Here is a 5,954-nt window from a genome sequence, read left to right as displayed (position 1 = left end):
GTTGGATGCAGAAGAGCCTTAGCTACCTCCTTGTGGTCTCAGCGCGTCTAACCGCGGCCCCTAGCGCCGCCCAGTCGCACCTCCGCCGTGCGGAATGGTCCCTGCCGGCCATACTCTGGCGACCGCCGACATGGCTGACATCATAAGTATTTTTGGATTTTAAATAAGTCTTAAATGATTTATAAATTCCAGAAATTTGACTAAACTTTGAAAAATGATAGAAATTCAATCATACCTCCAAATGAAATAAATTATATATGAAAAATTATCAGAAAAAACTAAAGAATCTGTTTATATAATTTTCATGCATGTTAAAGCAAGTTATACATGCTTGTCATGTCAAATCAATTAAAGGGCATTTTAAATGCTTCTTCTGGAGTTTAAATTTAAGGGATTTTTAATTCCGTGCCCTCGGTTTCTTAGTTGTGCTCACTTTTCCCCATCCGTTAACTTTTTGCTCACTTTTCCCCATGTCTCATTTTTTTTTCCTTCACATTTTCCTCACTTTTCCCCTCAAAAAAATTCCCAAAAAGGACGGAAAAAACATGACTGGGGAAACGTGAGCACAACTAAGAAACCGGGGGCGCGAAATTAAAAATCCCAATTTAAATTTAAATCTTTGATTCAAATGAACTTCAACTAAAATGGTATCATTTTGAACTTGCTCAAACACCAACATATTGCCACATCATGATCATGCATCATAATGTTGCATAGCATTGATTGTGTTCCTTCTTTTTTGGCGGTGGTTGTTCCCACTCGGTAGACGTTATTCCGATGATGTGACCATTCACACTGATGAAGTGCCAGGCAAGCAAACTCCCCTTGATCACTCCGATACAACCCCACTCTCTCGCTCCTCCTCTCTTTATTGCATTAGGACAACAACGATTCAACTATTACATGTTGTGGTAGTTGAACCCATTCCTCTGCATAACCTGTCTTTGCCACACTATTAGTAAAACCCACTAGCATGAGTAGGAGTTGTTTGAGCCATGATGTGCCTACTCACTCATGATTTCTTGTTACGCCTACTATACTTAGAGTTTTGTTAGGCCTGATTCATCTGGGATGGATTGGGATGGTGGTGAGCATGTCCTACTATGCGAGAGCTAAGTGTGTGCACACAATTTGGTAAAGGTAGTGATGAGGGGCCATGTAGGAGTACATGATGGGTTGTCTCATTGAAACCGTCCTCAAGAACTGGGTTCTATGTATGTTATCCAAGACTAGGTACTACCACACATTGGAATGCTTAAGTGCCCCTCTCGACTTACTAACTGACTTTTGATCTGTGTCTAGGAGTTGCAACTAGTTTCTGGTGTTTGTAGGTCATGCTATTCTACTAAGTGGCACCCATCCAGGTGGGCTTGGGACAGACTAGGCACAGTGGCATGGTGTACCAACTGGCACCCGGATGGTGGGCTTGGGAACCCTGCTCACATCATTTCGGGCCATGACGGAAACTTCGGTCGGACTTCCCTTGCGGGTTGAGCCTTCGATAGGTGATAAACCTGGACTAGAGTCTTGTGTGGTTAGTCAGGTTGTGGCCGACACCCTCGCGACGCTTCTGCTTGAAGGTTGCCGAGATGCATGATGTGTACATGGCGGTAAGTGGCGAGAGCGTGTGTGAAGAAGTACACCCCTGCAGGGTTAATATGATCTATTTGAATAGTCGCGTCCTCGTCTATGGACTACTTGGAGACTTACATGGTTCATAGACAACTTGAAGTGGATACTCTAAAATGCGCAAGATAAGCGTGAGTGCTATGGATGGCCTTCTCGTAGGGAGACGGGAGCAGATCCATAGTGGTGTATTGATATTGTGAATATGTGGACTCGTGTGCACTTTCTCACGCCAAAAAAAATTGGTAGTCGTAGTATAGCATAGCCACTGAGTCAAAGTTGGCTTGCTGCAGTTAAACTCCACCACCCCTTTGTTGATACCGGTGCATATGGAGATAGTTCTGATGTAAGTCTTGTTGAATACATTTGTAGTCATGTTTGCCTAATTTATGTTTTTGCAGAGAAACTTCAGTCTCATTAGTAGTTTCACGTGGGCTTCGACGATTAGCTTGGGAATCCCAGACAGAGGTCTGGTTCCTTTGGAGGGTCTTGTAGATAGACATACTTTCTAGCCCTATTTCTTTTCACCTGTCTGTACTTAGACAGGATAAGCTTCCGCATGTGCTTGTTGCTTGTATGACTTTGTATGTTGGGTCATGAGACCCATGTCTATAATATCATACTATGTATGGCTATTTGGAACCTCTTAAATAAATACTTTGAGTCATAGAGTTTTGTTGTGATGCCATGTTGTCTTGACACATATTGAGCATATTGTGTGTATGTTATTCAAATGCTTGGTATGTGTGGGATCCAACACCTAGTTGTTTATTCTTGGTAGCCTTCCTTATGGGGAAATGCCTCCTGGTGCTTCCACTAAGCCATGGTAGCTTGCTACTACTCCGGAACACATGGATTGACTGGCATGTCTGTCCCTTCGGGGAAATGCCACGTGGTGTTTCCGGAGTCCATCTGATACCTTACTACAGCCCGATTACTCTTGCTGCTGACCGACACGTGCACTGTTGGGTCATGTATGCATGTCCCTATAAGTTTGTGCCACCTTGGGTCTACGACTAGTCATGTCAGTCCAAGTTCTCTGTCATATGGATTCTAGCGACACAATCATGTACGTGAGCCAAAAGGCACAAACGGTCACGACCTAGGTAAGGCTGCAGTCATGGGGATACCATGCATGAGGCCGCAAAGTGATATGATGTGTTACATGCTACATCGGTGTGACTTAGGATCGGGGTCCCAATAGACATCCAGGAGTTGAAGAGAGCGGGCTATCTGTCGGCCAACATCGCCCATCACATCCCGAAGAGGGCCAGGTTGTCCCCACACCCAGGCTAGGCAAAAGGGTGGTGTTCCTTCCCCGCTACATCCGGGCACTAGGCTTTCTTCTCCACCCTTTCATTAGGGGTATCATGTTCTTACATGGGCTAGACTTCCATGACCTTGCACCGAAGACCTTCTTGGACCTCTCAGCTTTCATCATCATTAGTGAAGCCTTTCTTCGAATTCGACCACACTTCAGCCTGTGGTGAATGTCAAGCCAAAGATAGTGGCCCGCCAGCAAGCGGACTGTGGGGGGAGGAGGTGATGGTCGGCAAACTCCCCCGGGTTGAGTGGCGGGAAGGCACCTTCATAGACAACGTCAAGATCTGGCAAAAGGAGTGGTTTTATATTACAGAGCCACGGGGTGTGGATTGTGTGGCCATCCCCGCCTTGAGATCCGGACCCCCCACAAGGCTGGCCTCATGGACCAAGAAATGTCTCGATTGGGGATCTCCTATGGAAGTAGCGTCACTGCAGAAGCGCATCTCCTAGATGATAAAGAAGAAGGTCGAACTGACCAATGTAGTTCAGATCATGCTTCACCGCCGCCTCCTACCTTTCCAAGACCGGGCTGCTCCCATGTGGTCCGACAAGCCCATAGACCCCTCCACCATGCTCCACTTCTCCCGCACCACCCATGCCAAGTTGTGGAAGGTGTTGTTCAAGGCCCAGAAGGGCTGGCCATCCAAGGAAGAAGACATCAGCCTCGACGCCGCAATGGACACGTAGAACTTTTCATTGTTATCATTTTGGCGCGCCATGGAGCTCAATTAAAAGTTTGTATGGCCAAATTGTGGTTGTTTTCGGATTACATCAGTGGACAGACCATGATTACAATTTTTGAGGTAAGTTGATCACACCAACGAGTCAACTTGCACCATTTGGACTAAGCTATAATTTTTTTTGTGCATGAACAGTATGACAATGAGCTATTATGTACTTTATCATCCTAGACTAATGTAGCTTCTAGTGAAAAAGAGAGGGTGTGATGTAGGGTGGAAGCCTAATGGTGTTGATCTTTCACAATTAGGAGGGGAAACAGGGAAGAACACGTAGAACACAAGAGGAAAATCACTCAAATAGACAAGAAACAATCACACATCTGCTAAATCCACATACACACGGGGAGATACAAGATCCATAGTAAACAAGTGAGGATACAATAAGTAGCTAGTTCATCCCATGAAGGGGTCTTGAATCCTAGGAGGTGTTGGTGTATTAAACATGGGTTTGTATTACCCTAACTTATGCATAGACAAATAGCAGCTTCCCCGGAAGGATAAATCTTCAACAAAGATTTCCCAAGCTAAGAAATCAAGGAGCACATCAAGAAGAACAAGACCGAGCACTAGAAGCTGGCCCTTGCTAGCAAGGTAGGATCAACAAGACGAAGGCCTGACAGGCACTGGACCCGGCAAGGCTTTCCCAACCACCAGCGCTCCACCTCATCGAGCAGATAGTCACACATCGGTGAGGTGTTGAGCCCATAGATGGTTTGGTGGGTCTTATCGGGCATGTGGCAGCCTCCTAGAAGAGAAATTACCTTTATCTACACCCTTCCTAATGGCGTGTCAACATAATAGAGAGGCAGTTGGGCAGGCGGTGCAACAGCCTTGCCGGGATCCCTCCTCCTCGCAACACCTAGCGATGCATTTAATGCATTTTGTCCTAACTAGCAGAGTTAGGTATGATAGCACTGTTTCTACCTAATCATCATGTAATTACCCTTTTGCCACTATGGTAACCCCTTGAGCTATAAGAGGAGGGCCAGGGTAACCTTAAGAAGGGTTCGAACCCATTCTAATCCCGAGCACATGCACCTGTGTAGCAACCCTCTCCTCTCACCTTGTCGGGGAAGAGCGCTCCGTGTACTTGTGCACACACTCACCTAATACACCAAAGTAGGAGTAGGGCTTTACGCTTCTTAGTGACCTAGACCTGGGTAAATCTCGTTGTGTCTCTTGTTGTTATCGATCTTTGCGCCGAGTGTACCCCCTTGCCGAACCAGAAGGGGCAGTATTGTCCCATAGATCACCGGCTCCAAGTCGAATGTCGGCGTCCTTGGAATGGGGGTCCCCAGACTTGCCCGCCTGCGGCCTGTGGCATGGCTGAGCCAGCAGGCGTACGGCCCATCATCACCAACAAAGCATTGAAGACCCTCGCGAGGGTCCAAGCCTCGTGAGGCGGATGACGCAAGGCCTCCTCTGGAGTGGCCTAGCCAGGCAGGCTCACGAGGAGCGGAGATATCAAGGCGGGGCAAACCTCATGATGCCCTCATGACGTGAGCCATGACGCACGACACCAGGCGGGCGCCAGCGCATGCAACGTCGTTGTGTTCCTCTTTGGTGCTAAGGAGGCCAGCGCAGGCGAAGCGTACTGAGGCAGCAGGCAAAGGTTCCTATATTGGGGCAACGAGACCAAGACCAGGAGGACGGCAAGATGGAGGTCATCGTGGAGCCCAAGACGGCGTCATCACCAGAGCCTTTGGCAGGCGAAGACTACTTTTGTCAGGATAGCTTGTACTAGTTGTCCCCCTTCGAATTAGCCCGCCATTGTTGGCTCCCTTCCCGCTTGATATTTGGGAAGAGGACCAGGGCCAATATAAATAGGACTAGCCACCACCTTAGCAAAGGAGGGATGATCGGACGGATCATTCAGACCATCCTCACACACACAAGCTCACCGAGCTCGAGAACACCTCAACCTCAGGAGGCTGTTCTTCCCATGTACTGTTCATCATCATCCCTAGAGGCAATCCACCACCACCACACTGGAGTAGGGTATTACACCACAACGGTGGCCGGAACCAGTATAAATCTTGTGTCTTTCTGTGTTGCGAGTTCGTCGAGTTCGTCCGCGAGATCTTAGCGAGCTAGGGCGTTGATTGGTGGGAAGGAAAGACTTCGCGCACCCCAATGTTCAAACCTTAAGGGTTTGCCAAAACCCCACATTCGACATTTGGCGCGCCAGGTACGGTGCGCCGTAGCCTCCCTTCCATCAGTTCGCCGCTTCATCGTCTCCATGGCGGACGCTCGTCGTGCTCGAGC

This window comes from Triticum urartu, chromosome 1 (assembly GCF_003073215.2).
Source record: "Triticum urartu cultivar G1812 chromosome 1, Tu2.1, whole genome shotgun sequence".
Lineage (NCBI taxonomy): Eukaryota > Viridiplantae > Streptophyta > Magnoliopsida > Poales > Poaceae > Triticum > Triticum urartu.
Note: the sequence above shows the minus strand (reverse complement) of the source record.